General features: G+C 41.7%; 1 non-coding gene across 1 annotated transcript; it reads left to right on the top strand.

Moving 5' to 3' along the window:
- The first annotated feature begins 4,015 nt into the window (after nucleotides 1–4,015).
- On the top strand, nucleotides 4,016–4,090 carry Trnas-cga. The gene has a single exon. It is a non-coding gene; the product is annotated as a tRNA-Ser (tRNA).
- The last annotated feature ends 22,690 nt before the right edge of the window (nucleotides 4,091–26,780 follow it).

Here is a 26,780-nt window from a genome sequence, read left to right as displayed (position 1 = left end):
ATCGTCTCCATGGGAGAATAGCAGCCTGCATTGCTGCGAAAGGTGGATATACACTGTACTGTGCCGACATTGTGCATGCTCTGTTGACTGTGTCTATGCGCCTGTGGTTCTGTCAGTGTGATCATGTGATGTATCTGACCCCAGGAATGTGTCAATAAAGTTTCCCCTTCCTGGGACGTTGAATTCACGGTGTTCTTATTTCAATTTCCAGGAGTGTATTTATTCGTCTATGTCTTTGTTTATAACCGATATGACCGGCCGAAGTGACCGAGCGATTCTAGGCGCTACAGACTGGAACCGCGCGACAGCTACAGTCGCAGGTTCCAATCCTACCTCGGGCATGGATGTGTGTGATATCCCTAGGTTAGTGAGGTTTAAGTAGTTACAAGTTCTAAGGGACTAATTACCTAAGAAGTCCCATAGTGCTCACAGCCATTTGATCGATTTTTATACCCGATATATACTATTCATGAAGAAATTGGTCAAATATTTACTGTGTTTTAGAAAGCACAGAGACATTAGTCTACTGGCCTACTTTTACGTCTACTCCTTTGACATATATTTATTTAAATTGTTTATGTATTTAATAATGTGTGGTAAAGCGTGTTTATGGTCCAGCCATAGGAATATTTATTTAATTTAAAGTTATTTAAATGTAAATCGAGTGTTTCGTATCTGTTTCCATATCTGTATGAGTACCCTTGGTCTAGGGGTAGCGTCTTTGATTCATGATCAAAACGTCTTTGGTCACGTGTTCGATCTCCGCCACTGCCTAAATTTTGATAAATAATCAGAATTGGCGGCCGAAGACTTCCGGCATAAGAAGTCAGCCTCATTCTGCCAACGGCCTTATCAAAGAGGGCGGAGGAGCGGATAGAGGTTCAGGGCACTCTCTTGTCCTAGGGGTGGGAAATTGCCCCTAAAGGCGGAAGAATCAGCAATGATTAACGACATGAGGATGCAGAAGGCAATGGCATTAAATGCAGAAGGCATTAAAGACACGTAACGTGTATCCACAGGACATGTGGGCTGTAATTGAAGAAGTATCATGATGATCTCTCCATTGGCAAAAGATTCCGAAACAGTTCCCCATTCGGATCTCCGGGAGGGGACTGCCAAGGGGGAGGTTACCATGAGAAAAAGATTGAATAATCAACGAAAGGATAACGTTCTACGAGTCGGAGCGTGGAGTGGCAGAAGCTTGAACGTGGTAGGGAAACTAGAAAATCTGAAAAGGGAAATGCAAAGGCTCAATCTAGATATAGTAGGGGTCAGTGAAGTGAAGTGGAAGGAAGACAAGGATTTCTGGTCAGATGAGTATCGGGTAATATCAACAGCAGCAGAGAATGGTATAACAGGTGTAGGATTCGTTATGAATAGGAAGGTAGGGCAGAGGGTGTGTTACTGTGAACAGTTCAATGACCGGGTTGTTCTAATCAGAATCGACAGCAGACCGACACCGACAACGATAGTTCAGGTATACATGCCGACGTCGCAAGCTGAAGATGAATAGATAGAGAAAGTGTATGAGGATATTGAAAGGGTAATGCAGTATGTAATGGCGGACGAAAATCTAATAGTCATGGGCGACTGGAATGCAGTTGTAGGGGAAGGAGTAGAAGAAAAGGTTACAGGAGAATATGGGCTTGGGGCAAGCAATGAAAGAGGAGAAAGACTAATTGAGTTCTGTAACAAGTTTCAGCTAGTAATAGCGAATACCCTGGTCAAGAATCACAAGAGGAGGAGGTATACTTGGAAAAGGCCGGGAGATACGGGAAGATTTCAATTAGATTACATCATGGTCAGACAGAGATTCCGGAATCAGATACTGGATTGTAAGGCGTACCCAGGAGCAGATATAGACTCAGATCACAATATAGTAGTGATGAAGAGTAGGCTGAAGTTCAAGACATTAGTCAAGAAGAATCAGTACGCAAAGAAGTGGGATACGGAAGCACTAAGGAATGACGAGATACGTTTGAAGTTCTCTAACGCTATAGATACAGCAATAAGGAATAGCGCAGTAGGAAGTACAGTTGAAGAGGAATGGACATCTCTAAAAAGGGCCATTACAGAAGTTGGGAAGGAAAACATAGGTACAAAGAAGGTAGCTGCGAAGAAACCATGGGTAACAGAAGAAATACTTCAGTTGATTGATGAAAGGAGGAAGTACAAACATGTTCCGGGAAAATCAGGAATACAAAAACACAAGTCGCTGAGGAATGAAGTAAATAGGAAGTGCAGGGAAGCTAAGACGACATGGCTGCAGGAAAAATGTGAAAACATCGAAAAAGATATGAATGTCGGAAGGACAGACTCAGCATACAGGGAAGTCAAAACAACCTTTGGTGACATTAAAAGCAACGGTGGTAACCATCGACACCAATAATTGTTTTGCAGTAATAAACGGCATGCTTAAAGGTACTTCTGCTGTCGTACTCCTTATTTCAAATAGTTGAAAATAGTACCTGCAGCTTTTATTTAATTGGAATCTTTCATTTATAAATTTCTATTTTACATTCAAAATTCCCAACTGCCGAGTGATAGAAACCTTCTACCATTCGATTCATGTGTATATTCAGAATTGAATACCATAGACCTAGCAGTATTTGGCTTGTAATGCGGCAGCTACGTGTCCTAGCACCTAGACAACGACACCAGCCAAACCTTTTAATATTTTAACTTTGAATCTGAGGGTACATAGTTGAGGGTGACATATTTATTCAAAAGCCCGTACCATTAACTTATCCAGACTTTAGCTTATTATTGCTTGTTGTTGAAGTCTACCTGTAAGTGTAAAGAATTATGAGCTGTAAGATGTGAATTGTTTTCCACGCTTTTTGTTTGAGGTCTTGCATTTGTTCAAAAATGGTTCCACCTCAGTAGCACTTCCGAAAATGATTCAAATGGCTCTGAGCACTATGGGACTTAACCTCTGAGTCCCCTAGAACTTAGAACTACTTAAACCTAACTAACCTAAGGACATCACATACATCCATGCCCGAGGCAGGCTTCGAACCTGCGACCGTAGTGGTCGCGGGGTTCCAGACTGTAGCGCCTAGAACCGATCGGCCACCCCGACCGGCGCATTCATTAAGGGATTTTAAATTTAAAGAGTGGACATAACTCTGAAATAAGAGTTTTGTGTTGTGTCCTTTGGTTTGGTTGTCTGTACCCCTCCCCCCTTTTTATGTTACAGTGTCCTACCAGCGGCGGGCACAATCAGTTCTGGATTGTCCAATACAGAGGCCGGCGCCTTGATTGAAATATGCTCGGACGGAATTAGCTCGTCCAACTATGTCTTGGTGGCGCTCTGCGGTACTTGGCTGTATCCTGTGAGAGTCGTTGCTCTCTCCTGTAGTTGGCAGAAGTTGAGCATTCTCTCTCCTAATTATTGGAGAATCCTCGCTTTAATGTGTTCGGGCTGCGCCAAGGAGCGCCTCCTGTTCCTAGTAGTTTAGTCACTCTTGTTTCAGGGTGGGTCATCCGTTGGGCTGTGCATGCTGTTGCGTGGAACTTAAGCTGACTATTAAGATAAGTGTCTTTTCTGCCTAAATAATGTTATACTTGAAAGGTTATTTCACGAAGGAGTTCAGTGGAATAAGTTGCTATATAATTGGTAGATTCCGTTGTTCTATGATCTGTTTATTGGTTTACGATTACCTTCGGGATTTTGCTCTTTTACTTAAAACTTTTTGTTTAATATTGTATACTGAAACTTCCTGGCAGATTAAAACTGTGTGCCCGACCGACATTCGAACTCGGGACCTTTGCCTTTCGCGTGCAAGTGTTCTACCAACTGAGCTACCGAAGCACGACTCACGCACGGTACTCAAAGCTTTACTTCTGCCAGTACCTCGTCTCCTACCTTCCAAACTTTACAGAAGCTCTCCGCAATATCCTTTCTTTCAGGAGTGCTAGTTCTGCAAGGTTCGCAGGAGTGCTTCTGTAAAGTTTGGAAGGTAGGAGACGAGGTACTGCCTGAAGTAAAGCTGTGAGTAGCGGGCGTGAGTCGTGCTTCGGTAGCTCAGTTGGTAGAGCACTTGCCCGCGAAAGGCAAAGGTCCCGAGTTCGAGTCTCGGTCGGGCAAACAGATTTAATCTGCCAGGAAGTTTCATATCAGCGCACACTCCGCTGCAGAGTGAAAATCTCATTCTAGTAATATTGTATAGTGTTGCTTGTTTTATCAATGGGGATTTAGTACCGATAAATTCCTGTTAAATTTGAGGGCAATTATGGTTGTCATTTATATTCAACTAGGTATGTTTGTCATTTACGTAAAAGGTAGGACATTCATTTAACTTGTTTCATTCCGTATAATCTTACAAAGACTATATTAGGTTTTTAGTTATATTTGTTATTCGTGGCTATTGGAAGGCCGATTTGTAAAAGGTTTTGTACAACTGTTTTTGGGGATGTGCGTAGTAAATCTTTGTGAACTACAAGCCTATGTTTGCACCGAAGAACTAATGGCAAAATCAACGAGGGCACAAGTCAGTTAATTCCACTCGCGTTTGGCGGCCACGGTGGCCGAGCGGTTCTGGGCGCTTCTGTCCGGAACCACGTGACTGCTACGGTCGCAGGTTCGAATCCTGCCTCGGGCATGGATGTGTGATGTCCTTAGGTTAGTTAGGTTTAAGTAGTTCTAAGTTCTAGGGAACTGGTGACCTCAGATGTTAAGTCCCATAGTGCTCAGAGCCATTTTTGAACCACTCGCGTTTAGCAGTGATGCAAACGAAGCACTCAAGCGATCCAGAAGAACGCCCCTCAAACAAAGAGAGTGGTCACACGGAGCAATCACGGTCTGAAATCGACACACCAGACAAGTGGCTCACCATTTGAAAATTAATGCAGGGCGCTGCCGTAGATGTACAAGGCAGGACAAACTGCGGGGTGTCCCGCCACAGCGCAAAGGTGAAACGACTCTTGCCTGAGCCTACGTTTGCTGGTCACTGAAGCCACACTCCACTGCATCTCGCCAATAGCCAAAGGCGCCGCAATGAAGACGGCAGAACGGCACAGAGAGTACAACACGCGCCAACTTGCGAGCTAATATCCCGACAGATGTTCCGGCCAACATGCGGCTCCTCTTCGTCGAAATGTCTTGGCTCAAACTCGTCTAGGGGTTGAACCGCACGTGTCGCATTACACGCACTAAATTAGACACTTGTGGCGCTTTGCTTAAATTGTCTGGCTGATGCCAAGTTCGCGAAATACAAAGTTAACGTAACATATAATAACAGTAATAATAATATCGGGAACTAAAGTAACGACCGATAAATGATGTAGGCCACAAAGTTGCCATTTGGTTAGAATAGTTTTTATTCAGCAAGCAAACTATTCGCGAAAGTGGTCGTATTTAGAGTTACTGTTACACTCGAGCGCGTATCCATTCGACAGATTTCAATCATTCACAATCTCATCGCTAATTACGAGTACTCTACGCCACCTCGTTAACTATGCTAAAACTCAAGAGTTAACACCAGGCGCGCGGCTGCTCGCCGCTCAGAGACTAAGCCACGCGATGCCACACAACGCGAAATTTTCTAAGTCGTTTCACTTTCTAGCTACATAAAGACCGACTGTCCGCTTTCGCGTCTCAATCCGAACTGTACCCTTTGGTGTCTCCACCAGCACTCTCCCCTCTCCCCTCTGCCCGTCCCCGGCCGCGTTTCCCGCGCCGCGAATATCCTCGCTCAACTGACTAGCGCAGTTCCATTTCCTGAAGCCGCCCGCTACACCATATTCAACATTATTTTACATTTTAACATATTTAAATAATCAAAGCTTGACCACTTTCACCTTCTAAATAAAGTAACAATAATATCCATTGTTAAATTCTTTTACATAAAACCAATACAATTTCCTTATTGACTTTGAATGTCACGGCCAGTAGCCTTGCACCAATGTGTTTTCTGATAAATAAATAAAGAACAAAAGCAAGTATTATGCACTAAACTTTACAACAAATATTCTATTACATAATGACTCAATAAGGTGTCATGCAGTCATCGTTCAATGTTTTTTGTGTGGAGGAAATGATGATCTGATGCTTAACTGAAAATATTTATTATTTAAATTTACCATATATTTTAAACAAATAAAGTCACAGATTTGATATTTGCCACGTTTGTCGTTTTAATGATGTTCTTCTACATGAAATATTTACCGTTAAGATCGATCAAAGCGTCCAGACTTTAGCATTCACATCTTTGTTACAAAACTTGTTAATTTCACTTTAACAGTAAATCCTAATCTATTATAGATATGATCAATATTCAAGTTCTTTTGGGATCACCACGAAAATTTATGGTGGCTGGCAGATTAAAATTACTGTGGCTTCGTTCCCTGCATTACTACAGAATTAAGTAGTTTCCATAAATGTTTCCCTTTGTAGCCGCTCTTACGTCAGCCATATATAACACTGCTACTGGGTTTCCCTATGACGTAGGTTCTTGTCTGTCTCACTCACACACTGCAGCCCTTAGGCCTCAATAGACAATAGACACCTGTGAGTTTCCCCATCTCGTGGTGAATCTGCGCCCTTTGTGGCATGCGGTCCTGGACGACAGCGTTTGTTTCACAATTCCTGTAGGTTGACTCTTTCAGCCATCTATTTAAATCAGAGTGCAATGTTTGTTAACTCACAACCTGATCACCAGCGAAGCCCCGTGCAGACTCGGTCCGTGCGGCTTCCTCGTGCAGAGCACTGGCCCCCACATATCAAGGGGGCGCTCGCCAACCAGCGCGCCGCAACGCATATCGTCTAGACAGAGAAAACTACGCGAAAGCAAAAGGATAGCAGGAGATCACGGCTCAATTATGGTTGGTTGGATTAAAAGAGAGGGGAAAGGGACCAAAATACGAGGTCATCAGTCCCACGGCACGATTATATGCAAATATTTATGTACGAGGGCAGTTCAATTAGTAATGCAACACATTTTTTTTCTCGGCCAATTTTGGTTGAAAAAACCGGAAATTTCTTGTGGAATATTTTCAAACATTCCCGCTTCGTCTTGTATAGTTTCATTGATTTCCGACAGGTGGCAGCGCTGTACGGAGCTGTTAAAATGGCGTCTGTAACGGATGTGCGTTGCAAACAACGGGCAGTGATCGAGTTTCTTTTGGCGGAAAACCAGGGCATCTCAGGTATTCATAGGCGCTTGCAGAATGTCTACGGTGATCTGGCAGTGGACAAAAGCACGGTGAGTCATTGGACAAAGCGTGTGTCATCATCGCCGCAAGGTCAAGCAAGACTGTCTGATCTCCCGCGTGCGGGCCGGCCGTGCACAGCTGTGACTCCTGCAATGGCGGAGCGTGCGAAAACACTCGTTCGAGATGATCGACGGATCACCATCAAACAACTCAGTGCTCAACATGACATCTCTGTTGGTAGTGCTGTCACAATTGTTCACCAGTTGGGATATTCAAAGGTTTGTTCCCGCTGGGTACCTCGTTGTCTAACCGAACACCATAAAGAGCAAAGGAGAACCATCTGTGCGGAATTGCTTGCTCGTCATGTGGCTGAGGGTGACAATTTCTTGTCAAAGATTGTTACAGGCGATGAAACATGGCTTCATCACTTCGAACCTGAAACAAAATGGCAATCAATGGAGTGGCGCCACACCCACTCCCCTACGAAGAAAAAGTTTAAAGCCATACCCTCAGCCGGTAAAGTCATGGTTACAGTCTTCTGGGACGCTGAAGGGGTTATTCTGTTCGATGTCCTTCCCCATGGTCAAACGATCAACTCTGAAGTGTATTGTGCTACTCTTCAGAAATTGAAGAAACGACTTCAGCGTGTTCGTAGGTACAAAAATCTGAACGAACTTCTCCTTCTTCATGACAACGCAAGACCTCACACAAGTCTTCGCACCAGAGAGGAGCTCACAAAACTTCAGTGGACTGTTCTTCCTCATGCACCCTACAGCCTCGATCTCGCACCGTCGGATTTCCATATGTTTGGCCCAATGAAGGACGCAATCCGTGGGAGGCACTACGCGGATGATGAAGAAGTTATTGATGCAGTACGACGTTGGCTCCGACATCGTCCAGTGGAATGGTACCGTGCAGGCATACAGGCCCTCATTTCAAGGTGGCGTAAGGCCGTAGCATTGAATGGAGATTACGTTGAAAAATAGTGTTGTGTAGCTAAAAGATTGGGGAATAACCTGGTGCATTTCAATGCTGAATAAAACAACCACTGTTTCAGAAAAAAAATGTGTTGCATTACTTATTGAACTGCCCTCGTAATATATAAAGATGAAACGTTGGTAGCAAAAATCTGGAAAATCTCGTGACCGAGTTACTTGAAATTCTTACATGCTACCTTAATAAACGTTTGGCTGAACACACGCTATGTACTTTTAATTCCTCAAGTTATGACAACTATGGCGTATCTTGCGATAATGCGATGACATGCTATTCCATGATGAGCACTGAATCGGTAAGGCAGCGTATATCTGAGTACCAACATAACGGTACTGGAGGTCACGGTAGAGGTTCAAAAGAAACACAAGCATTGGAACTGTCTGCAAGTTTATTGTGCACGAGTACAAATGTAACAGAATCAATCAAATACATGTACTGTCCCTCATCAAAGTGCGACAGTACAGACACAAAGAGTTGCCAAATATGGGTTAGGCGCTGAATGCCGTTGGCATTGGCATCACTGTATACCACTTTTACCCGAAATACCGGGAGGGTATCCTAACTGTTAGCAGAGAGCCTTTGACACAATGATTTATTCAGTTGTGTAATGAGGTCGAAATCAAATGGACTGAGATGTGGTGACTAGGGTGGGTGGGGGAGGATTTCCCACTCGAACCGCTGTACAGAGTTATTGATGGTATCTGCGGTGTGGGCTGTAGCGTTATCAGGCAGTGAGATTGCACGGACGTCTCAGCCGAAGTATACATCGCCGAGATGGTACAGCAAAAAACTGTGGTACTACTGACCGTTGACATCGTAGCTGTCCATAATCCATAACAGGGTGCCACTTCAGAATACCAGTATATATATATATATATATATATATATATATATATATATATATATATATATATATATGAAAAGCGTTGCTAGCAATAATCTCGAAAAATTCGTGATTTATATTCTTACACGATGCTCTGAACACTTATACGCACATAAGCTTTTTTTTTAACAACAATGTATAAGTTTCCTATTAAAACTGGAACTGTGAAAGTTCGCAATACTTACATAACACAAATGTCATATCTTTACTACAAACCCTTTTTGGTGAATCAAATCTGTTTACATATTGTGGCCATTGAATAATTTCAGTGGACTGCAGAACAAGAAGAATAAATTATAAGAGAAGAATTATGCTGGATAACTGTATTACAATTTACAAGTGTGAATCAGTACAATGTATCTTTTAACTCTTACACATACTAACAAACATAAACGCGATATGAAGTCTAAGGTAAGCAATGTCCATCAAGAAAACAAGTTTCCCTATGCCTGGAGGCATGCATGTGATGTCAAGAAAAATAAAAAAATCACAAATGGCTAGTAAATCTTTAATATGTCGACATGCCCTACATTTCGAAAGTATACAGGGTGGACCATTGATAGTGACCGGGCCAAATATCTCACGAAGTAAGGATCAAATGAGATAAACATGTTATCAGATAAACATGTTAAGACAGGAAGAACATAAATACACAAGGGTCCACAAACACTTTCTTTACTTCTCGGAGATCTCCCTTCATTCTTCATTATTCCCAAAAGGTCCTATCTATACCTGCTTTCTGTACTTTTTTCGTATAACTTCTCAATGCGTTTCTTCCAATTCATCGCAACTCATTCTCTTATATAGTCTACCCCCTCTTAAGCTAACTGAAATCTACTGAGCTCAGATGCTAAACTAAGGGGCGAGGCAATGCAGCAGCACAAAACAATTAACACAAACAGCAATGACAAAATATTCAAATTCGCAAAGCATGCAGCAATATAGAAATTAGCAAAGTAATTGCTACATTACAACTACTATGAGCCAATGTGCAGCAACAAGAAAAACAAATTGGTAGTTGCGTTGCGCTAAAAATATTGTATGTCAGTTTAAGCACAGTCATATTTCCTTCAAAATAATTATTTCTCAGTGCACAATACTCATTTTGGCCAAATCTGTTTCTTATAGCTTCTCAATGCATTTCTTCCAATTCATCATAGTTAGTTTCTTATATTCTTCTTGAAGTCTGAGGGTATTTCGCCTGTTTCATACATCTTGCTCACCAGATGGTAGAGTTTTGTCAGGACTGGCTCTCCCACGGCCGTCAGTAGTTCCAAGGATGCTGAGGGAATTAGATTAGGAAATGAGGCACTTTAAGTAGTAAAGGAGTTTTGCTATTTGTGGAGCAAAATAACTGATGATGGTCGAAGTAGAGAGGATATAAAATGTAGGCTGGCAATGGCAAGGAAAGCGTTTCTGAAGAAGAGAAATTTGTTAACATCCAGTATTGATTTAAGTGTCAGGAAGTCATTTCTGAAAGTATTCGTATGGAGTGTAGCCATGTATGGAAGTGAAACATGGACGATAAATAGTTTGGACAAGAAGAGAATAGAAGCTTTCGAAATGTGGTGCTACAGAAGAATGCTGAAGATTAGATGGGTAGATCACATAACTAATGAGGAAGTATTGAATAGGATTGGGGAGAAGAGAAGTTTGTGGCACAACTTGACCAGAAGAAGGGATCGGTTGGTAGGACATGTTCTGAGGCATCAAGGGATCACCAATTTAGTATTGGAGGGCAGTGTGGAGGGTAAAAATCGTAGAGGGAGACCAAGAGATGAATACACTAAGCAGATTCAGAAGGATGCAGGTTGCAGTAGGTACTGGGAGATGAAAAAGCTTGCACAGGATAGAGTAGCATGGAGAGCTGCATCAAACCAGTCTCAGGACTGAAGACCACAACAACAACAGTTTCTTATATAGACTACCCCCTCTAAAGCTAACTTAAATCTACTGAGCTCAGATATATATACCAAGGGACGAGGCAATGCAGCAGCACATAAAGCAATTAATACAACAGCAATGAAAAAAAATGGAAATTGTCAAAGCAAGCTGCAGTAAATCTAAATTACCAAGCAATGCAACATTACAACTAATATAAGGCAATGTGCAGCAAACAAGAGAAATGAATCAGTAGTAAAACTAGCTTTATACAATGTGAAATTCAGAGGGACTATGCCTGGCAAACAGCAGCAGTAAATGCTATAACTTATATCTAAACATGACATAGCTCAAGCAGAAAAAATATTACTCTAAAAATGGCCATGTCTAATACCTATGTCACATCTTAACACTAGAGTGATGCATCACAAGAACTTAGACTAGCAGATAAGTTACCAAATCGTAAAGAAATTATTTATGCAATTCCTGTGAAGGGAAATGTCTATTTATGTGCCTTCGTTTTCTTGGAAGTAGATCATAAATTTCTTATTGACTGGATCTGTAGGCATAAAATAAATATATTAGTACATATATTAAATTTTATTTTAACCAATGCTGCAGTGCAGCTAGAAACTAGATATTAAAGAAAATGAGCAAATATGTACAAAGGACGGCATGAAACATCATTCATTAGCCATATGGCATTTCATAAGGCAGTAAAAATTCTCTCAATTCTCGAGAAAGACGCTTGTCATAATCAGGTGTGCACATGTAAGTATCTTTCCAAGTAATGAGCGTGCCGTATTTGTGGTGCTTTCTACAAAGGAATGTCAATAGCGAGGATAATTGCCTTTTTTTTCTCTCTCCACCTAATGGCTTTCTTTTGTCAGACGAGTACCTCTCAGATGGGCGCCCAAAGCGCATTACGTCAAGGTCACTTACCTTTCTAACTGAAATATTTACGACGGCAGTTTCTGCTACAGTGACAGTCTCATATAAAAATATTTCACAGGTCAAGAATTTGGGTTACAAATCTGTAGAAACAAAATCCTATTGATATAACAGTGTCCAAAAAATTTTCGTCGGCATTGTAATACATTCACGCATTTACATACATTTCATAACTCTTAAAGTACGATTCTTGGTTTCCAACAACCTTTTTCACAAACTAGAGTCCCTAACCACTACTCATTATTCCATACCTTATTCGTCGACACTTCTTCAATATTTCATCATAACATACGTAGCATAATCAAATAACTCATATAGCATCAGCTTATTGATCATAAACATACCGCAACAGCATAACACACACATAGTCATCGTAATAATAACATCATAACACCTCAGTCAAGTCTCAAAATCGTCGTAGCTTCCTCCAATAATTTCAAAACCTAAAAAAAATTCTCTGCTCATGTCAAATGTGTCATCTGCCTCAAACATACTTTAAAAATCATGATCCCATACCAAATACATCATTCAAAACTCTCATAATATCACAATGGGTCCGAAAAAATATGAACAGTTCACAAAGTACTGACAAAATACAATTTCGTAAGTGTGAAGTTACCCAACTGTGTAATTGCGTAAACATGTGTCACTGATGTAGTAAAAAAAATGTTTATCTCTCAGTTAAATGATCAGATAGCTGTGTAATTCTGTGTTAGAGAAGTATGGTACCGATGTGTAAAGTTGTATAAGCAAATACCATATTAGCTAGGGCTCGTTGTGCTTGCCACACACATGGTACACAAAGTAAGCGTGTACCCCCCTGAGGATTAATGTAATTATACCCTCAGGTGTTACAAATTACAGCAATGGAATGAAATGTATCACGGAAAACTTTCTTTGTAATTCAAAAACCTTTAAAAATAAATCTTTTAAGTATAAAATTAATCACTCAAATACATGTACTGTAGCGCTAAACTGTGCGTCTTGTTGTAAGATAATCTCTGTGGAAGTGTCGTAGTTATCGTCCTCCGAAAGCTAAGTTCTGCAGAATTCAATGTACTTACCTCATCATAAAAGAAAGTGAGAATCTTCGCGTATAGATATCGTAGTTATTACGTACCTGACCGTGATCAAGAAAGTACTATAATGTAACGTATTGTTGTGCTACAGAAAAGGCTGTCTCATTGTAGCTATGCCACAAAAGTTACTACTAAAACATGTTTTACTTTCCAGAATAATTCAGAAAAACTGTGCAGATATAAAACAGAAACACCGCAAAAGCAGCATTGTAAATTGTCACTCATTAGTAGCGTCGTGATAAAATCGTGTAGCTGTCACATAAACTAACCACTGTGTCTAACTTTTGAAGATTTTGTTCCACTGTGTCTAACTTTTGAAGATTTTGTTCCATTATGTCTAACTTTTGAAGCTTTTGTCCCATTTGTTGCATTAATTGTAATAACTATGCACAGGTGTCTGAAACATGTTCCTCAGTGCTATTCGGCAATGCATTTGAACCGGCAATATTCGCAGTTTGAAAAGCAGAAAGTGTGTCTTGACTTATTTGAGAAAACGGTGAGGACGCAAAACCTGAATCTACAGTATTTACGAAATTGTGTCCTGTCATTTCGGATTCCTGAGGCGAGCTGTTGCCGACCGATCGATCGATAATGCTTCCCTGTTCACTAATTTTTTCACTGTCTACACCATTGTTTGCAGCCCGCTCCATTTCCCTGTGCACAATTACCAAATTACTACTTTGAACATCAGTTAATTCATTACTCGGTGGCGCTAACACACTGCTTTCGTTTTCACTGTCATTTATCAGTTTACTTTGGAGCCTAGTGTTTTTCACACGCCATTGTTGTCACAATATTTCACACGATAACACAGAAAAACACAATTTGAAGAGCAAAAATAAGAGAACACATTAACACAGCACTGAAAATAATATCTAGTTAATTGCAGCTGCGAAATACTTGGTGCAAATCTACATGCATGCCACATCTGCTTTACTGTACAACAATGAAAGGCTGCAACTATAAAGGAGATTCTCTCTACAATTACGCGCTAGCAATAAACAATAGCTACACTAATTACACAAACTACAAGAAAAAAATCAGAAGATTCCAGTGAGGTATCCTCGGCTAAGGGTCGACATATGAAACGTCCCCTTTGAACAATTGTACATGACTGTGCTTAAACTGACATACAATAATTTTAGCGCAACGCTATCTGACTTTCAAAAATCGCTACAAAAGAATGGCCCTGACTAACATTAACCTATACGTTTCACAAATCACTTACCTCACAAAAATCTTGGTTACTCGAACTACTGCAATACAGCGAGCACTACTACTGCCAGCTAAATAAAAGATTCAAACTACGGAAGGCACTAACTACTGATAGGGATAGTTAGCAAATGAAAGATATTAATAGAGAACAAACAATGTATTTACCTTAATATCATCAAAAGTCATAATATATATAGGAGTTCATAACATCCATTCTTACAAGTATCAAAACTCCGCCATTTCTCTCTCTCCACATCCCCCACTGCTGGCGGCTCACCTCCAACTGCGCAACGCTACGCGCTGTTCACATCCAGCTGCCGCTGCCCAACACTATAATGGCAGACAACAATGCAAACTAGCCACAGACTTCACACAGCACAGCCAGTGATTTTTATACAGAGGTGGCGTTACCAATAAAAAAACCTAAACAGCCTACTTACATCAATTGTTACCAGTTCTTCAAATTAAGTATCATTTCACTGCACACGTTTCTGTTGGTCATAGTATATGGACAATATGTGAGAAGCAGGGACTGCTAGTGTTTGCACGTGTGTTAATAATTCAGCAAGGGACTGGATGACAGCATTGCTGGTTCTAAGGACAATTCCAAAAACTTTGTGAGTGCACAAGTGGTGGTTATGGACTTGCTATATTATCCGCAAGACTCTTCGATGGTGATTGTGCACCGGCACAGTCGCAACAGATGGCTGCTGGCCGTCTCTGCAAGGACTACAGTGGGTCTGCATCTTTGATGGCCCACCAATACCATTATTTCTACAAGGGATGCAGTGGGTCTGCACCTTTCATGACCCACCAGTACCATTATTTCTACAAGGACTGCAGTGGGTCTCCACCTCTGGTGGCCCACCAATACTAGGACTACCGTGGGTCTGCTCTGTGATGACCTACCTACCAATATTCTTCAAAACTTTGAATGACTCTGGTGGGGGTTTGCTCTGTTGTGACCCATTACTTGTCTGCATGTCGAGAATCAGCACTGTCTTTCCGTTGGAAGGACAACACTACTTCTTCAAGACTGCATGGAAATCCACTACTACCGTGTGCATTTTCTTTTACTGCTCAGACTTTGAGAAAAACACTGCTATTTTACTGTGATGAACGATTAGGACTGTCTTTATATACTGTGAGAAAGTTTAGCTTTTGACCAACATTGTATCAATAAGTGTGTGCATTTGATATCTTTGTTATTGTAATTATGAAAAATTTTATCAAATCATTATTGGCCACTGCCCAAAACAATTTGTAAAATTTTTTGTGGGGAGCATGGGGGCTATGTAAGTAGGCTGTTTAGTTTTTTTTATTGGTAACAACACCTCTGTATAAAAATCACTGGCTGTGCTGTGTGAAGTCTGTGGCTAGTTTGCATTGTTGTCTGCCATTGTAGTGTTGGGCAGCGGCAGCTGGATGTGAACAGCGCGTAGCGTTGCGCAGTTGGAGGTGAGCCGCCAGCAGTGGTGGATGTGGAGAGAGAAATGGCGGAGTTTTGATACTTGTAAGAATGGATGTTATGAACTCCTATATATATTATGACTATTGATGATATTAAGGTAAATACATTGTTTGTTCTCTATTAATATCTTTCATTTGCTAACTACCCCTATCAGTACTTAGTGCCTTCCGTAGTTTGAATCTTTTATTTAGCTGACAGTAGTAGTGCTCGCTGTATTGCAGTAGTTCGAGTAACCAAGATTTTTGTGAGGTAAGTGATTTGTGAAACGTATAGGTTAATGTTAGTCAGGGCCATTCTTTTGTAGGGAGTTTTGAAAGTCAGATTGCGTTGCGCTAAAAATATTGTATGTCAGTTTAAGCACAGTCATGTATAAATTGTTCAAAGGGGACGTTTCAATATATTTATATGAAAAGCGTTGCTAGCAATAATCTCGAAAAATTCGTGATTTATATTCTTACACGATGCTCTGAACACTTATACGCACATAAGCTTTTTTTTTTTTAACAACAATGTGTAAGTTTCCTATTAAAACTGGAACTGTGAAAGATCGCAATACTTACATGACACAAATGTCATATCTTTACTACAAACCCTTTTTGGTGAATCAAATCTGTTTACATATTGTGGCCATTGAATAATTTCAGTGGACTGCAGAACAAGAAGAATAAATTATAAGAGAAGAATTATGCTGGATAACTGTATTACAATTTACAAGTGTGAATCAGTACAATGTATCTTTTAACTCTTACACATACTAACAAACATAAACGCGATATGAAATCTAAGGTAAGCAATGTCCATCAAGAAAACAATTTTCCCTATGCCTGGAGGCATGCATGTGATGTCAAGAAAAATAAAAAAATCACAAATGGCTAGTAAATCTTTAATATGTCGACATGCCCTACATTTCGAAAGTATACAGGGTGGTCCATTGATAGTGACCGGGCCAAATATCTCACGAAGTAAGGATCAAATGAAAAAACTACAAACAACGAAACTCGTCTAGCTTGAAGGGGGAAACCAGATCGTCCTATGGTTTGCCCGCTAGAAGGCGCCGCCATATGTCAAACCGATATCAACTGCGTTTTTTAAAAATAGGAACCCCCATTTTTATTACATATTCGTGTAGTACGTAAAGATATATGAATGTTTTAGTTGGATCACTTTTTTCGCTTTGTGATAGATGGCGCTGTAATTGTCACAAACGTATAAGTACGTGGTATCACGTATCATTCCGCCAGTGCGGACGGTATTTGCTTCGTGGTATATAACCCGTGTTAAAATGGACCGTTTAACAATTGCGGTAAAGGTCGATATCGTGTTGATGTATGGCTATTGTGATCAAAATGGCCAACGGGCGTGTGCTATGTATGCTGCTCGGTGTCCTGGACGACATCATTCAAGTTCCCGGACCGTTCGCCGGATGGTTGCGTTATTTAAGGAAACAGGAAGTGTTCAGCCACATGTGAAACCTCAACCACGACCTGCAACAAATGATGATGCCCAAGTAGGTGTTTTAGCTGCTGTCGCGGCTAATCCGCACATCAGTAGCAGAAAAATTTCGCGAGAACCATAAATCACAAAAATGTCGGTGTTGAGAATGCTACATCAATATCGATTGCACCCGTACCATATTTCTATGCAACAGGAAATGCATGGCGACGACTATGAACGTCGTGTACAGTTCTGCCACTGGGTACAAGAGAAATAACGGGAAGATGACAGATTTTTGCACGCGTTCTATTTAGCGACGAAGCGTCCTTCACCAACAGCGGTAACGTAAACCGGCATAACATGCACTAGTGGGCAACGGAAAATCCACGATGTCTGCGACAAGTGGAACATCAGCGACCTTGGCAGGTTAATGCATGGTGCAGCATTATTGGAGGAAGGATAATTGGCCCCCATTTTATCGATGGCAATTTAAATGGTGCAATGTATGCTGATTTCCTACGTAATGCTCTACCGATGTTACTGCAAGACGTTTCACTGGATAACAGAATGGTGATGTACTTCCACCATGACGGTTGTCCGGCACATAGCTCGCGTGCGGTTCAAGCGGTATTGAACAGCATATTTCATGACAGGAGGATTGGTCATCGAAGCATCATACCATGGCCCGCACGTTCACCGGATCTGACGTTCCCGGATTTCTTTCTGTGGCAAAAGTTGAAGGATATTTGCTATCGCGATCCATCGACAACGCCCGGCAACATGCGTCAGCGCATTGTCAATGCATGTGCGAACATTACGGAAGGCGAACTACTCGCTGTTGAGAGGAATGTCGTTACACGTATTGCCAAATGCATTGAGGTTGACGGACGTCATTTTGAGCATTTATTGCATTGATGTGGTATTTACAGGTAATCACGCTGTAACATCATGCGTTCTCAGAAATGATAAGTTCACAAAGGTAAATGTATCACATTGGAACAACCGAAATAAAATGTTCAAACGTACCTACGTTCTGTATTTTAATTTTAATAAATCTGTCTGTTACCAATTGTTTGTCTAAAATTGTAGGCCGTATGTTTCTGACTATTATAGCGCCATCTGTCACAAAGCGAAAAAAGTGGTCCAACTAAAACATTCATATTTCTTTACGTACTACACGAATATGTAATAAAAAATGGGGGTTCCTATTTTTAAAAAAAACGCAGATGATATTCGTTTGACCTATGGCAGAGCCGTCTAGCGGACCAACCGTAGTGCCATCTGGTTTCCCCCTTCAAACTAGACAAGTTTCGTTCTTTGTAGTTTTCTCGTTTGACGCTTATTTCGTGAGATATTTGGCCCGGTTACGATAAATGGACCACTCTGTATATATCGTGTGACAAGTAATGAGCAGAGAGGATAAATATAAAATTGTAAGAGCATTAACGCATCAACTATATATTTGTGGAACACAAAGTTCATACACCTTAGCGGAGCCTTCCAATGTTCTGTAGTGAAACAAGTTCCTCGTAATCTCTATATATAAAAGGCAATGTCTTGACTGACTGACTCACCCTATCCCAGCCTAGACCGCTAAGGATAGAACTAGAAATTTGGAAAAAGCGTTATTCTTATACTATAGGCGGCGTTTAAGAATCGCTTTTCGAAACTGCGACTTTAGGAGAGTTAAATAGGAGATTAAGGGTTCTTTAAAATATGTCACTATTAATCTTAATTTGAAGCTACACCTATGAAGATTCGTATTTGGTTGCTCGTTCAGAAGTAAATAAATACGTGTTTCAACATTATTGATACTTTAACCCTTTTGGAATTGCATAGTGAGTGAAAGCTTTTATTGCAAGTGTATCGTTACTATAGAGCTACCAAAGTATTTTTAAAGCTACGTCTATAACAATTGATATTTTACTTCTCGGTCAGAAATTAAAAAAAAAAATACTTGTTTCAATGCTTCTGGAAATTTAAACCCTAAGGGATGAAAATTTCTTAGAAAATATTTCGTTACATTAAAAAAAATTAAAGCTAAATTTATGATAATTGGTATTTCACTTCTCGGTTAGATATAAAGAAATGTCTGTTAGGGGATGAGGGTCCCTATGGAAATATCTCCACAAGAACGTAAAACGCATGTTTATAAATACTTTGGGCTCTAGCTACCACAATCGCTTTTTGGTCAGAAGTACATTCAGAAAAAAAACATGTTTATGTGGCCTTAATTAACGTGAATAGGTTAGAAGGTGCTGCAATTCGTGAACAACATAAAACTTCAATTAAACAAAAACAAAAATCTCTGTAGGCCATACAGTCGATGCGAGCGACGCAGCGGGCGCCGAGCTGTTAAAATACTACTTATGATCAGTTGGCGGAAGCTGTTTAATGCACTCGTGTAAATGAAGATACTGTACTAGTGCATGCTGAATAATAATTTCTCAGAATTTCTTACGTCAAACCTTAAAAAATTTTACAATAAGGGCAAGTTTCCAACGTTGCACGTCTTTATTCATGATGTATACATATTCGTTTCTTAACATAGTCACTCTGCAGCAGAACTCATTTCTCGCTACGACATACAGTTTTGTTGATACCGTCACTGGGGAATGTGCGATTTCGTTGACCGAGTCACATCTTCACCTCTGATTGCACCGCTTCGTCAGAATCAAAGTAAAGTCATCGAAGGATTCTTTAAGTCTTGGAAACAGATGAAAATTGGAAGGGGCCACTTCGGGATTTTATGGAGGATGATCTGTGACAGTGAGTCCAAGGCGTCCGATTGTTGCAGATGCCACCGCACTCGTGTAGGTCTGGCGTTGTCTCGCTGTAGGACAGGGTGCTCTGTGTGTAGATGAACTACACGGATTCGAAACTCGATTACAGCACTCTGTTTCCCACGCACCAAAATAAACTCCTGGAAATGGAAAAAAGAACACATTGACACCGGTGTGTCAGACCCACCATACTTGCTCCGGACACTGCGAGAGGGCTGTACAAGCAATGATTACACGCACGGCACAGCGGACACACCAGGAACCGCGGTGTTGGCCGTCGAATGGCGCTAGCTGCGCAGCATTTGTGCACCGCCGCCGTCAGTGTCAGCCAGTTTGCCGTGGCATACGGAGCTCCATCGCAGTCTTTAACACTGGTAGCATGCCGCGACAGCGTGGACGTGAACCGTATGTGCAGTTGACGGACTTTGAGCGAGGGCGTATAGTGGGCATGCGGGAGGCCGGGTGGACGTACCGCCGAATTGCTCAACACGTGGGGCGTGAGGTCTCCACAGTACATCGATGTTGTCGCCAGTGGTCGGCGGAAGGTGCACGTGCCCGTCGACCTGGGACCGGACCGCAGCGACGCACGGATGCACGCCAAGACCGTAGGATCCTACGCAGTGCCGTAGGGGACCGCACCGCCACTTCCCAGCAAATTAGGGACACTGTTGCTCCTGGGGTATCGGCGAGGACCATTCGCAACCGTCTCCATGAAGCTGGGCTACGGTCCCGCACACCGTTACGCCGTCTTCCGCTCACGCCCCAACATCGTGCAGCCCGCCTCCAGTGGTGTCGCGACAGGCGTGAATGGAGGGACGAATGGAGACGTGTCGTCTTCAGCGATGAGAGTCGCTTCTGCCTTGGTGCCAATGATGGTCGTCTGCGTGTTTGGCGCCGTGCAGGTGAGCGCCACTATCAGGACTGCATACGACCGAGGCACACAGGGCCAACACCCGGCATCATGGTGTGGGGAGCGATCTCCTACACTGGCCGTACACCACTGGTGATCGTCGAGGGGACACTGAATAGTGCACGGTACATCCAAACTGTCATCGAACCCATCGTTCTACCATTCCTAGACCGGCAAGGGAACTTGCTGTTCCAACAGGACAATGCACGTCCGGATGTATCCTGTGCCACCCTATGTGCTCTAGAAGGTGTAAGTCAACTACCCTGGCCAGCAAGATCTCCGGATCTGTCCCCCATTGAGCATGTTTGGGACTGGATGAAGCGTCGTCTCACGCGGTCTGCACGTCCAGCACGAACGCTGGTCCAACTGAGGCACCAGGTGGAAATGGCATGGCAAGCCGTTCCACAGGACTACATCCAGCATCTCTACGATCGTCTCCATGGGAGAATAGCAGCCTGCATTGCTGCGAAAGGTGGATATACACTGTACTAGTGCCGACATTGTGCATGCTCTGTTGCCTGTGTCTATGTGCCTGTGGTTCTGTCAGTGTGATCATGTGATGTATCTGACCCCAGGAATGTGTCAATAAAGTTTCCCCTTCCTGGGACAATGAATTCACGGTGTTCTTATTTCAATTTCCAGGAGTGTAGTTACGCCTTATTATATGCTGTAGTTCAGAGCCCTCTGGCGGCAGAAATCTGCAAATATGTAGACATGAGGAGTAAAGCAGAAGGATGATAATAACCTTTGTTTTATTTAGAAAGCCTTATGAGTTTTCACATAAAAATTTCGGAAGCATTACTTTCCAGCAAGCCCTCCTAATAAGATTCCCCAAGACGCCATTTCTTGCAGCATATAGAAACGATCTGTAGCGTACTTACGTAACAATAACAGCACCTTTAGAGGAACTTCATATACGTTTCTGTCGTTTATGGTAAATCAAAGTTGTAGTGTCATGAGTCACTACGATCTCTGATCACACCCAGTAATACTAAAAATTATTATATTTAACATAATCAATCAAACTGTTAAAAAGTTGTCATGAAGTTTTCGAAGACTTTACGACACTACAGAAGGTGTTATGATGGGTCAGCCTAGAAGGCTATTAATCATAGTTCAGCACTGTAGAGGTGTAAGACTCAGTCGAATTATGCCTGCAGGTGAAGAGAATCGAGAACAGGTGAATCTAAAAACAGTTGAGAAGGAATGTGGAAAGCTATAAGGAAAGAACCAAAATGTAAAAACGTCTGGATGATCTGAAGACGGATAAAGGTGTATCACTAATCATCACAGTCGGGTGTGTGCCGGAAGATAAGTGTGATACAGTGAGTGTGCTAACAGTAATGGGTGGCAGACACAGACGGAGGCCTCTAAGGCTGACGTCCCTGGCAGCTACACAACTTCTGCCGCATCTATCGGCTCTCAGAAGCTAAGGTCTAAGAGCGGGAAATCGCTGACCTCGCGAGAAACAGCAAAAACTGGCTACGATCGCCCAGTAAATGCTGTTACAAGAGAGTTCAGTAAATAATCTACACTAAAACACCTCATAACAACAGGATCAATAAATTTGTCTAGCTGTCAAAATCACATCTCGCGTTACCCTGATGCCACCATCATCAACAAATGAACCGTTTTAAATGGATTCACGTCGGAGTTTATTTTATTTTTAATATTAATTGTCCTAAAATGGAAAAGATATTGAATCCATGAATTCCACGTTGAGCGCAATCTGTTATCTCTTCATCCTAAAGTGATGCAAGAATGAGATTGCGTTTATGTGTGTTAACAATCCATATTTTGTTGAACATCGGAAATCTGACATCTCTTTGGACTTTCGTATGCACAAGACAGCCATTATGTTTATTACAGCGAACATAGCAAGACTGACGTGTAAAGCAATATTTAAAGCACTGCAAATGCTACCATTATCATCCACATTTAATATGAATAAGATGACGTATATTTAAAAAATGTAATTCAAGGTGTTAGCAGTGTGAGAAAGATTGTGACACTCAATGTGAATACAAGATTGAAAGGAAACATAGACGTAATTCCATATAAGAAGATATTTTTTCAGAAAATTAAATAACAAGTTAAGTAAAGTAATTCAACAAGTTGCCAGATCATTTAAAAAGAAAATAATATTTTTGTTAAAAATCTGTTAGACAATATCCACAAAACCAGTTCCGGCCGCGGTAGCCGAGCGGTTCTAGGCGCTTCAATCCGGAACCTCGTGACTGCTACGGTCGGAGGTTCGAATCCTGCCTGGGGCATGGATATGTGTGATGTCGTTAGGTTAGTTAGTTTTCAGTAGTTCTAAGTCTAGGGGACTGATGACCTCAGATGTTAAGTCCCATAGTGCTTAGAGCCATTTGAACCATTTGAACAAAACCAGTAGTTGTCTTCATTATACAGGGTGATTCAAAAAGAATACAACTTTAGGAATTTAAAACTCTGCAACGGCAAAAGGCAGAACTAAGCACTATCTGTCGGCGAATTAAGGGAGCTATAAAGTTTCATTTAGTTGTACATTTGTTCGCTTGAGGCGCTGTTGACTAGGCGTCATCGTCAGTAGATGCTAAGATGGCGACCGCTCAACAGAAAGCTTTTTGTGTTATTGAGTACGGCGGAAGTGAATCGACGACAGTTGTTCAGCGTGCATTTCGAACGAAGTATGGTGTTAAACCTCCTGATAGGTGGTGTATTAAACGTTGGTATAAACAGTTTACAGAGAATGGGTGTTTGTGCAAAGGGAAAAGTTCTGGACGGCCGAGAACGAGTGATGAAAATGTAGCACGCATCCAGCAAGCATTTGTTCGCAGCCCAGGAAAATCGACTCGCAGAGCTAGCAGAGAGCTGCAAATTCCACAATCAACTGTATGGAGAGTCCTACGAAAAAGGTTAGTTATGAAACCTTATCGTCTGAAATTGGTTCAAGCACTGTCTGCAGCTGATAAGATTAAAAGAATCGATTTCTGTGATTTTATCCTTGCTCAAATGGAAACAGATGAATCTTTCGTTTCAAAGATTGTGTTTAGTGATGAAGCAACTTTCCACACTAACGGGAAAGTCAACCGTCACAATGTCTGTATATGGGGCACTGAGAATCCGCGGGAAACAACTCAGTAAGAGCGTGACTCGCCTAAGGTGAACGTTTTCTGTGCCATTTCAGCCAATAAAGTTTTTGGTCCCTTTTTCTTCGAAGGTGCTACTGTAACTGGACTACAGTATCTGGAGATGTTAGAGAATTGGCTGTTCCCTCAGCTCGAACAAGAAGCACAATAATTCATATTTCAGCAGGATGGAGCGCCACCACATTGGCACTTATCTGTCCGTAACTACCTGAACGTCAACTACCCGAGGCGATGGATCGGCCGCCAGGCAGCCCGTGACAGAGCACTTCATCACTGGCCTCCAAGAAGCCCTGATCTTACCCCCTGCGATTTTTCTTATGGGGGTATGTTAAGGTTATGGTGTTTCGGCCACCTCTCCCAGCCACCATTGATGATTTGAAACGAGAAATAACAGCAGCTATCCAAACTGTTACGCCTGATATGCTACAGAGAGTGTGGAACGAGTTGGAGTATCGGGTTGATATTGCTCGAGTGTCTGGAGGGGACCATATTGAACATCTCTGAACTTGAAACTTCCTGGCAGATTAAAACTGTGTGCCCGACCGAGACTCGAACTCGGGACCTTTGCCTTTCGCGGGCAAGTGCTCTACCAACTGAGCTACCGAAGCACGACTCACGTCCGGTACTCACAGCTTTACTTCTGCCAGTACCTCGTCTCCTACCTTCCAAACTTTACAGAAGCTCTCCTGCGAACCTGCAGAACTAGCACTCCTGAAAGAAAGGATATTGCGGAGACATGGCTTAGCCACAGCCTGGGGGATGTTTCCAGAATGAGATCTTCACTCTGCAGCGGAGTGTGCGCTGATATGAAACTTCCTGGCAGATTAAAACTGTGTGCCCGACCGAGACTCGAACTCGGGACCTTTGCCTTTCGCGGGCAAGTGCTCTACCAACTGAGCTACCGAAGCACGACTCACGTCCGGTACTCACAGCTTTACTTCTGCCAGTACCTCGTCTCCTACCTTCCAAACTTTACAGAAGCTCTCCTGCGAACCTGCAGAACTAGCACTCCTGAAAGAAAGGATATTGCGGAGACATGGCTTAGCCACAGCCTGGGGGATGTTTCCAGAATGAGATCTTCACTCTGCAGCGGAGTGTGCGCTGATATGGTAGAGCACTTGCCCGCGAAAGGCAAAGGTCCCGAGTTCGAGTCTCGGTCGGGCACACAGTTTTAATCTGCCAGGAAGTTTCATATCAGCGCACACTCCGCTGCAGAGTGAAGATCTCATTCTGGAAACATCCCCCAGGCTGTGGCTAAGCCATGTCTCCGCAATATCCTTTCTTTCAGGAGTGCTAGTTCTGCAGGTTCGCAGGAGAGCTTCTGTAAAGTTTGGAAGGTAGGAGACGAGGTACTGGCAGAAGTAAAGCTGTGAGTACCGGACGTGAGTCGTGCTTCGGTAGCTCAGTTGGTAGAGCACTTGCCCGCGAAAGGCAAAGGTCCCGAGTTCGAGTCTCGGTCGGGCACACAGTTTTAATCTGCCAGGAAGTTTCATATCAGCGCACACTCCGCTGCAGAGTGAAGATCTCATTCTGGATCTCTGAACTTGTTTTTGAGTGAAAAAAAACCTTTTTAAATTCTCTTTGTAATGATGTACAACAGAAGGTTATATTATGTTTCTTTCATTAAATACACATTTTTAAAGTTGTGGTATTCTTTTTGAATCACCCTGTATAAATTCATGATCTGTAGTACATGCATACAGAAGCATGCTTGTTTTTCTGTTTAAACTTTAGAATTTCACCAAGAGTTACTGCACATGAACAAATAAGCTACCTAAGTATTCAGGGACACGTTCATGCCACAATAACTACAGAAGCTGCAGAAAAACAAGATTCACCCTATTTTAAAGATCAAAGCCTGGTGAAATATTTTATACCACGCATGTGTCTGTAAAAAGTAAATTCAGTGTGCAGTTAAGTAATTAAATGTTTAGTATAACAGACAAATCTTATAAAATTAGTTCTTTCACCAAATAAGATAAAACAATGTCAACATGTCTTTTAAAGAGATTGGTGACACGCACCCTGTGATGTACCAACTACTGTTGGTAACATACTTTAATAACAGAAGGTACTTATATGTAAATCTACTTAAACCTATTTTAATTACTCAGACAAGATTGCTACTCTTAATAGAAAAACATCTTGTCCTATGTGATATTCATTTACACCACCTACTATATTTTAATATAAATCTCACACAATTGGTTTCGTCGTATTGTACTAATTAATGTTTTCATAATTAAAATCACTTGTAATACATGTTATGAAAAGACTGATTTCACCAGCTATCGAGGTACATAGTTCCTCACAGGAACACATCTGTTACAAATAAATTTTGGGAACTATACATAATATAGTTCACTGGTACAACACCGCTCCTTGTGCATGTCACGCACTATTACGGATTTAGCAATATTTCATGCAGTAAGCTGCTAAGATAATGCATCACTGTAGACGTATTGTGTTGGAGTGTACAGTGTACATTAAGTTAATTTCTTTTAGTGGGCATAATTTCCTCCATCTATGGTTGTCACTATATTGACACTGTAGGTGGAGTCTGTAATACATTTACTATCAAGCTTGCTTGCGACAGCAGTGAAATCTTTCACTCCCCTTTTCATTTAAAACTCTCACTGTATTGTATCGTGACTCTGAAACATAAAATAACTCTCAGTGATGCTTTCTTCTACATCCAATGTAATCAACTTTCTTATCGCTAAGGAAACAGAGATGTGGAATGATTAAAATATTTTGCCAGTTCTGGGACTGGTTCCTAATTCACAACAAAGTATCTCAATATAAAGCGAAGGTCACCTTCTCCACGTCGTCTCTTACCAAACAGCCTTATTAGTATTTATAGTCCTCCGTTGATTAATGACAAAAGC

The sequence above is a fragment of the Schistocerca americana genome, chromosome 2 (assembly GCF_021461395.2).
Source record: "Schistocerca americana isolate TAMUIC-IGC-003095 chromosome 2, iqSchAmer2.1, whole genome shotgun sequence".
Classification (NCBI taxonomy): Eukaryota; Metazoa; Arthropoda; class Insecta; order Orthoptera; family Acrididae; genus Schistocerca; species Schistocerca americana.
This window is presented reverse-complemented; position numbering and strand designations above follow the sequence as displayed.